We start from the raw sequence: 12,654 nt of genomic DNA on the forward strand, positions 1-12,654 counted from the left end.
ATCTGTGGTGGACAGTGCTGGGGGTGGACATAGACATCCTTCTGGGGTGGACTGTGCTGGGGTGGACATGGACCCCCTTCTGGTGTGAGCTGTGCTGGGGCTGATATATACCCCCTTTTGGGGTAGACTGTGCTTGGGACTGGACATAGACACCCTTCTGGGGTGGACTGTGCTGGGGTGGACATAGACCCTGTGGGAAGGTGGAATCTGACTACATGGTTGCCCTCACTTTTTTCCTGGTGTTTTGATGTTTTTTGACTAGTCTGGCTGGGATCCTGCTATTCAGGACCCCAGCCTATCTGCTTACTCCCTTAAACGACATGGTGTGCACGTTAGGTGCACTAGTGATTGGATACTGTGGTGCCTAATGAGTCCCTAGTATATGGTACAGGGCATAGGTACTTCACAGGCCTACCAGGGGCTGAAGCATGTATTATGCCACGCCTGGGAAGCAGACTAAATCTGACACCACAGGTCTGCTACTGCAGCCTGGATGAGATGGTGCTAGCACTCCTCACTGAGATATAGGTTCCCTATATCTCTCCTGCACACACATTTAAACCTATCAGTCACCCCTAAGGCCGGCCCTATCAATCCTGAGGGCAGGGTGCTTGGTTTCCATGTGAGGGGGTGCCTCTGCCAGAGCAGGGCCCTCTGCAGCTCTCAGAGTCCATTCTCTGGCTATTTGTGAATGCGGTCAAACCATATACTCTTAAGTGCATTATAACCTTGCGGTTAATGCTAACTTTGGAATGGCTGCATCAAAACATGTCGTGTTTGGTGTCAAATGCATTGAAATCATACCCCCACACCAGTAACTGGTGTAGGAGTATGATCCCAGCCTTCTAGAGGGATAGACATGTACCTACCGTGGAAACGCGGTGTAATCCTGAAGAGCCTTGGCATCACAAAATGGATGCCACCAGTCACAGACACTGGGCTGCCCTCCCACTGATGACCGAAACTCGCAGTGGAGGAAGCCCAACAATAGGTATCCTGTCACAGGGAGGTGTGACCACCTCCCAGACAGGGTTTAGTGTATTGGGGCTGGGTGGGTGCACTCCTAGAGTGCTTTGAAGTCCTGCACTGGGGAAGCAGGAGGCTCCTCTGTGCATACACCAGTTCAAACCGGCTCAGGGGCTACCTGCCCCTGCTCTGGCACGAAACGGGACAAAGGGAAGTGGGTGTAACCACCCGCTCCCCTGACCCTCCAATAGGTGGGGTCATAGAGCTAGTCCCTCCCTTCCTTTTAGTATAAGTTAGGGAACCCTTGCCATTGCAAACTAGTTAACCCTGGACGACGCTCTGAAGAAGAAGAATCCTGGACCTTCGACGTTCCACTACCTCTGGAAGACAGAAGAATCTCCCTTGGAGTCAAGGAGTGACTCCCCTGCTTGGCAGGCACCAAATCTTGCAATCCACGGTCGCAAATCCCACCGCTGCCACTAATGTGAGAAGTTGGGCTGGTATATGCTGTTCACTAGTTAAAGTGGACACCTTGCACCAGTACAATTCGACTCTTATGGTAGTAGGTTTAAGACAACCTTTAAAGAAAGCTATCCTAGTGGTAGCTGTGGACAGCAGCCTTCAGGCTAAGTCTTTAGAGAAATGTAAAGCAGCTTGTTTTACCTTATAATCGCTTGAATCACTAAATGAAAGGACACCACACAGGTATATATATCAAATATATATGTATTTATTACTAACAACTCTCACAGACCCCCTTCTGGGGTGGACTATGCTGGGAGTTGGAAATAGACACCCTTCTAGGTTGGACTGTGCTGGGGTGGTGGACATTGACCCCCTTCTGGGGTGGACTGTGCTGGGGTGTGCACATAGACCCCCTTTTGGGGTGGACTGTGCTGGGGTGGACAAAGACACCCTTCTGGGGTGGATTGTGCTGGGGGTGAACTTGGACCCCCTTCTGGGGTGGACTGTGCTGGGGTGGACATAGACACCCTTCTGTGGTGGACTGTGCTGGGGGCGTGGACATGGACCCCCTTCTGGGGTGGGCTGCACTGGGGGGTGGACATAGATGCCCTTCTGGGATGGACTGTGCTGGGGGTGGACATGGACCCCCTTCTGGGGTAGTTGTGCTGGGGGTTGGACATAGACCCCCTTCTGTGGTGGACTGTGCTGGAGGTGAACATAGACACCCTTCTGGGGTGGATTATGCTGGGGTGGACATGGACCCCCTTCTGGGGTGGACTGTGCTGGGGGTGGACATAGACACCCTTCTGTGGTGGACTATGCTGGGGGCATGGACATGGACCCTCTTCTGGGGTGGACTGCACTGGGGGGTGGACATGGACCCCCTTCTGGGGTGGACTGTGCTGGGGTGGACATAGACACCCTTCTGAGGTGGACTGTGCTGGGGGTATGGACATGGACCCCCTTCTGGGGTGGACTGCACTGGGGGGTGGACATTGACCCCCTATTGGGGTGGATGTGCTGGGGGGTGGACATAGACCCCCTTCTGGGGTGGACTGTGCTGGGGTGGACATAGACATGCTTCTGGGGTGGACTGTGCTTGGGTGGACATGGACCCCTTTCTGGGGTGAACATAGACCCCCTTCTGGCGTGGACTGTACTGGGGGGATGGGCATCCACCCTTCTGGGGTAGACTGTGCTGGGGTGGACATGGACCCCCTTCTGGGGTGGACCGTGCTGGGGGGTGGACATAGACACCCTCTGGGCTGGACTGTGCTGGAGTGGACATAGACCCCTTTCTGGGGTGGACTGTGCTAGGGGAATGGGCATCCACCCTTCTGGGGTGGACTGTGTTGGCGTGGACATAGACCACCTTCTGGGGTAGACTGTGCTGAGGGTGGACATAGACACCCTTCTAGGGTGCACTGTGCTGGGGGTGGACATGGGCCCCCTTCTGGGGTGGACTGTGCTGGGGGATGGGCATCCACCGTTCTGGAGTGGAGTGTGCTGGGGTGGACATAGACCCCCTCTTGGGGTAGACTGTGCTGGGGTGGGCATCCACCCCCTATGTGTGTTTTGGCTTTTGCTGGACCGTGACATATTATTAGGTGTTAGGTGTCTGAGTTCAGTTGTTGATTCGGTCATTGGCGTACAGTTCAGGGATGACATGCATGATCAGATACATGGCAGCTTTGTCCCGTACACGCTGTTCATGTTGTGGCGCAAATGGGACATGGTATACAGCTTCTCCGGATGCTGTGACGTACTGGAGGTGGCGACCTGTTCGACATGGAGGAAGTGCACAACGTACTTGCCCTGCCGGAAACTCCTATGATAATGGTTCCGGGCGGGTCAGATCTGCCTTTACGGAGACGCCTCTTACAGGAAATCTTGCTTGATTCAGAGAGTGCTTGTCATTAGGGATTTGGACACATTTGCGCATCGTACTTCATCGTTCGGACAGACCGGCACCCGAACGAGTCGGTCGGCAGGTAACGCTACGGACAGCTCTGGGAGGGCTATCCTAGCGAGATCAGAATCGGGCCCTTAATGGGAAATTTGCAGGTAGAACATACTCTAGAATCATCTGACCTTAACCCAGGTGAATGCAACAAAGGGCCAGATGTAGGTAAAATAGAAATACCGAATTCTTAATACTGAATTTTGCCGAATCGGTATTAAGAAATCGGTATTTCCGATGTAGATAAAAAATCGGAAAAAAATACCGAATCGGTAATAATCGGTAAAATTTACCGATTCCTTAATACCGATCGGTATTACCGATTCCTAAATATCGACTCGGTAAATACCGATTTGGTAATTAAAAAGAACAGCAATTGAAGATTCAGCCAACCCTGTGCATCCACACACCTCCCAACCAAGAAGTGGCCACACCCATGCAGCTGCACTGAATCAGAATCTGCTGGAGAGGCAGGGACTGCAGAGGAGAACACAGGAGCAACTGACATAACATTTCCTGATACAAACTGCAGAATGGCCAACAAGGAGAGTGAAAATGATGGTGCAGAAAGGAAAAGAAAACTCAAATTTAGTGAAAGGGAGCTGGAGGTCTTGATTGAGGAGGTGGCAAGAGAACGCACAAAGCTGTTTGGGAAACAGTCACTGCAAGTTCTAGAATCCCAGAAGAGAAAAATATGGATTGGAATACAGGAACATGTAAATGCCATTGGAGTGACCCACCATGAAATAGACGTACTCAAGAAAAGGTGGTAGGACGTCAGGAGCCTGGCAAAGAGGAAGATGGCCGAAAGGACAAAACAAGCCAGCCTGACAGGTGGAGGAAGAAATACAGCACCTGCACTGACTGCATTGGAACTGCTGGTGGAGTCCACCATTGAGCCTGAGAGTGTCAGCGGGATCGGGGATGCAGACAGCTCAGCCAGAGCTGGCAACAAACAAGGTAAGATGCATGCACACCAAGCTGCGACCCCCAGTCCCTAACCCCATTCCCCAATGAGGCAGTGTGAATCCCACTCCAGTACATGTTTTAGTAAACTCCAGCAATGCATCATGGGCGATGTAGTCAGTGTAACACCTATCATAGCACTGAACACAATGGCATGTGACACACATCAGTGATAAGCAAGCAGAGGACAGTCAGATAGATTGGCAGACATGAAAATGTATTTTTTCGAAATGCTGCCAGACAAGTGATCCAATGTACAATTTGTCTCCACAGGCGAGACATCGCGCAGGTCAAGGCAGGAAATGCACCCCGGAGGGAGAGAACGGAGGGGGCCATTTCAACTGCAGGTCACACCACACCACCGGCATCAACACCACCACCTGCATCAACACTACCACCAGCATCAACACCACCACCTGCAACAACACCACCACCGGCATCAACACCACCACCTGCAACAATAACACCACCACCTGCATCACCAGTAGCGTCACCATCGGCATTACCAAGACCCAGGAGGCATGCAGTTGCCAGACTCCAAGACATGGAGTTGTCCGTGGAAGATTGCAGGGGTGGAGAACAGTCAACTGTGCCAGTGGATGGCAATAATGCAGAATCAGAGCGATCACAACACAGGTGCCAGACGCCTCAGGGCTAGGGAACCCAGTCCATCTTTGCAGGGTGAGGAGCATGGTGTGTTTGCAGGTCTGGAGGTGAACATGTTAAAGGTCCAGCGCCTGCAAGCGAAAGCAATCCAATCAGTTCAGCGGCAGATGGGACGTGTGACAGCAAACATGCAGAATACTGAGAAGGGCATCTGCTCAATGAACACAACACTGGCTGAGGGCATGAGGGACATGGCTGAGGGCATGAGGGACATGTCCCAGTCAGTGAGGTTGCTGTCCAGCAAGCTTGATGAGGACAGGATGGCACGGCGCAGGGAGATGCACAAAATGGAGAATTATACCAAGGCAGTGAACAGCCTCTCCACTGCCACTTCTCTGCTCTGCAGGCGCTCCATGGCCATGGAGGATGAGATGGCACATTGCAGCCTTGATGTGTCAAGGGGGCTTATGACAGTCACCACTGCACTTGAAGTGCTCCTAAATAATCGGGCTGCCAATACTGGTGCAGGTGATGTCGGCGTTAGTGAGGAGACAACAAGTCGCAGCAGTGTAATGCCCCCTGTAACTGAGTCCAGGAGGAGCAGCAGACGTCAAGGTGCTGGCACTGGATTGATTGCCAGTGATGACAGTCTGCAAAGGGAATGCAGCAATGTTTTGCGTGGCCGCAGGAGGTAATGCAAGTCACACTTAGTCTAGCTGACTGGGTGACTTAACCCATTACATCTTTGTAGGGTGTTTACAAATAGGACTGCCATGTTGAGCCCTTCATGTGGTGGCGTAGTGCCAATATATTAAACTACGTCATTCAAATACAACAACTGGCTGTGTCTCCTTACTTACTCAAAAATAGTTGCGTGTGATCTCAGCCCGTCTTTGTCTCCCATCTGGTGCTGGCACCACTCCTGCTGCGTTGGGCTCTGGCTGTGCAAATTCATCATCATCGTCCTCAGAGTCAGTTAATTCAACTGCTGTACCTTTCTTAGTGGCAAGGTTATGCAGCATAGCACAAGTTGCGATGATCTTGCAGCAGATGATGGGTCAGTACTGACGTGTGCCTCCGCTTTTGTGGAGGCAGCGGAACCTACTTTTCAATAGTCCAAACGTGCGCTCCACAACGTTGCATGTTGATTTTTGCACCACATTGTATCATCTCTCACTTGGGGTGGATGGGTTTAGGTAAGGAGTGAGGATGAATGACTGCACAGCATATGCGCTTTCACCTAGGTGGGGAAGACAGTGCCATTAATAACAGTCACCAACATATTCATCTACAGTATACATCAGGGTGTTTCACAGTGATTTACCTAGCAGGTATCCTTTTCCAAATTCTCCTGCAGCCAGGCGTGTGTAGATCCCACTGTTCTGGAAAATGTATGAGTCGCGGGTGCTCCCTGGAAATTTGGCCACGATGTCGGCGATTAAGTTGGCTGCATCGCAGATTACCTGCACATTAATGGATTGGGTGGATTTTCGGTTTCAGTAGATGTACTCAGTGGCTGCAGGTGGGCAGATAGGAATGTGTGTCCCATGAATGCACCCTATAACATGCGGGAACTGTGCCTTTTGGTAAAAGTCTGTCTTGGTTTTCTGCAGTTCCGCCTGTGTGGTTGGGAAGCTTATGTAGTGATGCGTTCTCTGCATCATGGCATCCAGGAACTTGTTAAAGAAACGGGACTGGCAACTCTGTGACACACCACCTACCACAGCTATCACCCCCTGGTAACTGCCAGATGCAAGTAGGTGTAGGCTAAAGAGCACCTGCACATGTGGTGGTATAGCGTGCGCCCTTGGTGTTGGATGCTCCAGGAGTGGGTGCAGGTCCCTTATCAGGTCCAGGATGGTTTGGGGGTGTAGCCTGTACCTTTCATGGATCTCTGCCTCAGTCAGTTGGAAGTGTGTGATGCGCTGTCTGTAAACGCGCTCCTCCCATCTCCAGATCCTCGCTCCTGCTGCCTGTAGATGTAGCCGCCTTGCAGTAACATAGAGGGCCGCCATAGTGATCACACTGTTGCATTTTGGGGCTGTTTAAATACAGTGCACCTGATTACCACCTGCTTTGAGTCAGTGGTAATTACCGACTCTTAAATACCGAATTTGTGGAAATTCGGTATTACCGAATTTTTCTACATCTCTTTTCTCGTTTTTACCGTTTCTTATTTACCGATTTGATATTTGGGGATCGGTAACTCCGAATCGGTAAAATAGGAATCGGTTATAAGGAATCCGTAATTACTGATTCCTTATTGCCAATTCCTTTCCTACATTGGGGATTTCTAAATACCGGTCGGTAACGCTAAAATCTACCAATTTTCGGTATTACCGACCGGTATTTAGCTACCTACATCTGGCTAAAAGTCCCTTATAACTTTAGATGGTATTTTAAGGATGCACATATCCTTTAGGGACAGGTCCACAATTGGCAAATCTATATAATAAAATGGGCAAAGCCTACTGGGTTGTAAGTTTGACTCTAACAATGAGGAACAGGTATTACTGGTTGACAGTTTTATCATAGATATGAATGTGTGTGAAGAACTCCCCAAAGTACTCCCTGAAAAATTGGAATTATATTATGTATAGGACAAAATTAAAGTCAGATGCAGTACCTGCAGCACATAAAGCATGTATAGTCCTTTTATGGGGAATGAGAAACCCCTTAAGCAACAAATTAGCGAAACTAGTTGAAACACAAGGAATAATTGGAAAAATAGAAAGCTCAGAATGGTTAACATCTATTGTTATTGCTGTTAATAATGCCCGGTATAATATATGGCTGTGTGGATCTGAGAGATGTAAATTCAAATATTTGGATAGACAGACAAGCATCTACAAAATGTTAAGCATTATACATGATGCCAAATTCTTTCGTGCCCTTGATCTCTCTTCAGCTTATTACGAAGTTGCACTCCAACCAGAGTCCAAATCCATTAAGTTGTTCGCCATATCTTTTGGCACGTATAGATTCCACAAGACGGGATTTGGATTAGCATCTGTGGCTGCTGTTTTCCAAAGGGAAACGCAACAAGTACTTAAGGACATAAAAAGAGTATTATGTTTCGAAGACAATATTCTTGTACGTAAAGTAACAGAGAAAGAACATAATGATACTTTAAGAAAAATACTAGCAACTTGAAAAAAAGCAGGGTTCACTATCATAAGAGAAAATAATTATTTAGGTGACATCTGTGGAATTCCTCGGACATACTATCTCAGTTGAAAGGATTCAACTTAAACCCATGTGAGTTTAATTGAGGCTGTTAAAAATGTACCTCCACCCTCTAACGAGGATGAACTTAAGTAATTTTTGGGTTTGGCAGAGTAAATGTCAAAATACGTTAGGAAACTTTTTGCTGACTTAGTACATCCTATTAGATTATTATTTAAAAAAGAGGCCCCATTTGAATGGTTCACAGGTCATATGAACACCTTTGATTAAATCAATAAAGCCATTATCTGCCCCCCACTACATTGGCAGTTTTAATGTCAAAGCACAACCCATAGTGTTATGTTATATTGATTTGTATAGTGCACTAATCACCCGAAAGGGTATCCAGATGTTTGGGCTAGGTGTGTGGTCCCAAGGTGCTTATCTGAAGAGCCAGGTCTTCAGCTTCTCGTGGAATGCAAGAAGTGAGAAGGAGGCTCTGAAGTGTGATGAAAAGTAATTTCATGTCTTGGGTGCGACCTCCAATTTTTCTGGTGTATTAGCGAGTGAGAGTGAGGCAGAGCATAGATGTTTGATGGGTTGGTGTAAGCGTATGCGACTGTTCAGGTATTCTGGTCCTATGTTGTGTAGGGCTTTGTATCTGTCTGTGAGAAGTTTGCATTTGTTGCACTTGTGAACAGAAAGCCAGTGATGCTTCCTGAGGTGCATTGTGATGTAGGTGCAGCATGAGTGGTCGAGTATGAGTCTTGCAGCTGTATGGTCTGTAGTCTGTGTGTGAGTTCTTTGTAGAGGCTAGCATAGAGTATGTTGTCGTATTCCAGCCCCGCTGGTGATGAGTGCATGGATGATGTTTCTTCTGCTGTTCTGAGGCACCCATTTGAATATCTTTTGCAGCATACATAGGATGTGGAAGCAGGAGATGCACACTATGTTGACTTGACCCCTCATGTTGAGCTTGTCATCTAGGATGATCCTTAGATTTTTTCGGTGGTCTGTGGGTGTAGATGTTGGTCGAAGCTCTAACGGCCACCAGGGAATCCGAGTTGGAGAATTTGTTGCCAAAGACAGGTGCATTCGTCTTGTCGGAGTTGAGTTTCAGGCAGTTGGAGTGCATCCAGTCTGATACCATGCTCATGCAGTTACTGAAGTTGGTTTTGGTGGTCTTTGTCTTGTCCATCAAGGAGAGGATGAGTTGGGTGTCATCGGCGAAGGAGATGACTTATCGGATGATGTTGGTGATGAGGGCCTGGGGTGGCTCCATCATCCTAATACGTTGATGATACAGGGAAACTAATGGCTTTTGCCTCTAGATCCCATAGAGATGTGGACATAATTACTCCACAATGGAAAAACAGGCATTAGCATGCTTCCAGGCCATAAATAGTTTCAAGTTCTATCCAGAGGAATTACCATTTCTCTAAAAACGGACCACAAATCTTTCATCTCAGGGTACTGTTTCAGAATGTAATATGGTCCTAGTGCAAAAATCACGCAGCAGACTGTCTATCGAGAATGCTACTTGAAAATGAAACAAGTGATGTGACAAATCTGTTTTGTCAGCAATTTCTACAATCTTTGAAGAAGAGTGGGAAAACTACACAAAATGTGACAAAACATTAGCTTCAGTAGGAGACCAAATTCTGCAAAGGTGGCCAGAAATCTGGAAAGGTTTTCAAGACAAATTACAACCATTTTGAAACATGAAAAATGAATTATCCCTCCAAGAGATTATTGTCAGATCTGGTAAAATTATTCCACCTGAAGGTATAAGAAAACACATTGCTGACATTGTCCCTGAAAGCCACTTAGAGAAACGTCTATCTAAAAGCAAGGCCAGGGCAGAATATTGGTTCCCCTATATGGACTCTATAATAGAAAAGAGAGATTGTTACGCCTCTGGCAAAAGTAACATCAAAAGTACACATAAAGCTCCCCTTTTTCCTATTGGAGTGCCCTGCAATCCATGGGGTGAATTGGGCCTAGACATGATTTGTCTATTAATTTGCCTGAAATGTAAAATGAAGTTGTATTTACTTTAATAGATTGTCATTCTCTCTGTATCATCACTAAATTGGTCAATATTATAAGTTCAAAGCCCTTTATTGACTTCCTCTATGATATTGTTTCCCAACAATTTATTCCGAACAACCTTGTCACCGACAATGGAGTGCAATTTGTTTCAGAGGGAATGCATTCAATTGTAAAAGATTTATCCATTCATCTTGTAAAGAACCCACTTCATTGTTTGAAAACCAATGGCCTTGTATAATAATAAAAGGGGCTATCCAAATAGCCCTATCTGCAGGTAAGCTCAATGTAAACACATTGAGAGATATGCTTTGGTCCTACAACACCAAACCAAATTCTTTTTTCGGGTCTTAACTTATGTGCCCCACAGGGGTAGAAAACCTGGGTCGAAACTCACACCCAACTGGCTAAATAGGGCAAAAACATTTTCTGTCAACAGAGATGTCGTCAATGATGAGATAGCTATCCATCAAGCTGAATACAAAGCATGGTATGATAGAAAGTGTGTGGGGCAATGAATGGCGGTAAAGAAATAGATTAATTGCCTGAACAAGTGCAATGCATTTTCCAAACCCTAAGGATCAAACAAATAAAATGGAATGTTGTTTTCTTTGAGGATAGGCAGACTTGGAATATGGATAGGTCGGCTAAATGTTTCAACATCTCTGTTCCCAAGAATGCTACCCTTTTTCAGTCCATTGCACTTCAGAAAGGTCCTCTCGCTAAAAAGAAAAGCACCAGGACTTGTCATACCTCAGTTTGGCAAGAAAGCTGTATCCAGTGTGTTTCTTGAACACTTCTTACCAACAACCTATAATTGTTTCTTTTTCAACATCATTATTTTGTACCTACAACACCCTGTGGTGTAATTAGGCTCATCGTTTCTGTTTCTATTTAGGAAAGGAAGCATGCTGTATCTCATTAAGGGCCTGATTACGATGGTGTGGAGGCTGACACGCTGTCAGTGGCGGTCTCCCCGCCATCAGAACAGGGATCTCTGTCCGCCAAATTATAATGGCTTCTGGCCAGCTGGTGGTCATAAACTTTGACCACCACGGTCCCGCCTGGCGGTCTGTATCTGACCATCTTTCGGACCTTACTGTAGTCCCAGAATGGTGGCGGTGCCTGTCAGGCACCGCCGTGGGGATTACAATATCCCTTTCTGCCGGTCGTTCTGCGGCAGTCAACCCGCCACAAAACGGCAGGTGGACACACATTTGTAATCCCCAGGGACATAGGCACTGGAGGGCACCTATGGTGCCCCCTGCATACCTCTACACCATGTGGTAGGCACCACATGGTGCCTACCATGTAGTGCAGTGATATGTGTGGGGTGTCTGTTTTGTCTTGAGGCGGGTGCTGCAGAGCACAGCATCCACCGCAATACAAAACATGGGCAATGAGACCGCCACGGGGGCTGAATAAACTCAGATACTTACCTTACCTGTGCTTCACCTGTGTGCTAAAAGAGGTAAGTATAAAAGAGAAGTCAATCAATCAGGCACGTTTGTTCCACTGAGGTACATTGCCAAATCATTTCTGAAAGCTAAAAGATACAAAATAAGCTTGACGTTGTCTGACATAAGATTCTTACATTTGCAGGCTAGGCAAAAGAGGGCCTGCTTTGGTGTCTTGTTTAATGTATGTTTTTTATGGTGGAAATTTTGTAAAATGCAGGTTTTACGCGTTTTTCACCTCTTGTGATGTACCACTTGCTTTTTAGGCAAGTTGCCAAACTGGAATGTGGAGCTTTGTACGCTATTGTCCAATGTATTGTTTTCATAATGTCTGTGACACACTGCCTAAGAGGAACTGGTGAATTAGCTCAGTTGGTTAAGCAACTGCTTTTGAAATGTGTATGGGAACAGCAAATTGTGGGGTCAGCTTCCAGCAGGGTGAGTTTTACTTCATTGCCTGCATAGTGGATGCCTTAAGTCCTGTTGACTTTAGATGCCTTAACTGACACCGCTATTTCCAGCAGTTTCAGCCTGTGAAGCTATCAGGGCAAGCACTTTGAGAAAAAGTGATGTGAGCTCATGCTGATCTTCCTCAGGTGTCTTTGGAATATAAGACAATATAATATAATTCCTTTTATAGACTTTATGCAAATGTTTTATAACACTGGTATTCATTGGCTACCACATGAGCTAAAAAGGATGATGCAATGTAGGTGATAAAAGCCTTAGCGCAAAAGTTGGCACTTGTGTAACTACTTCCTGACTCATATTTCTGGCACCTATGTGGCAGAGACAAGTCATTGTTTCCAACTGAATTAACATGTTACCCATGTTTTGTAGAAGCTGTATCAATATCATGAAACGGTGGCAAGGTAGCCATTTCAGTGGTCCCAGTCATACAAAGAACATCAAGGCAGCCTTAAAATCTCAAACTCCACTTTCCAGAGCATTATGGTTTCCTGACATGCATAGAAAAGAAAAGTTGCAAGCCAGTTTGAGATTTTAGATCTCGGTGGAAGG

At 46.9% G+C, this 12,654-nt stretch overlaps 1 pseudogene; it reads left to right on the forward strand.

Moving 5' to 3' along the window:
- Nucleotides 1-5,235: 5,235 nt before the first annotated feature.
- LOC146865824 (E3 ubiquitin-protein ligase synoviolin B pseudogene) overlaps nt 5,236-12,654 on the forward strand; it is a 61,744-nt pseudogene continuing 54,325 nt past the window's right edge.

This window comes from Triturus cristatus, chromosome 2_1 (assembly GCF_964204655.1).
Source record: "Triturus cristatus chromosome 2_1, aTriCri1.1, whole genome shotgun sequence".
Lineage (NCBI taxonomy): Eukaryota > Metazoa > Chordata > Amphibia > Caudata > Salamandridae > Triturus > Triturus cristatus.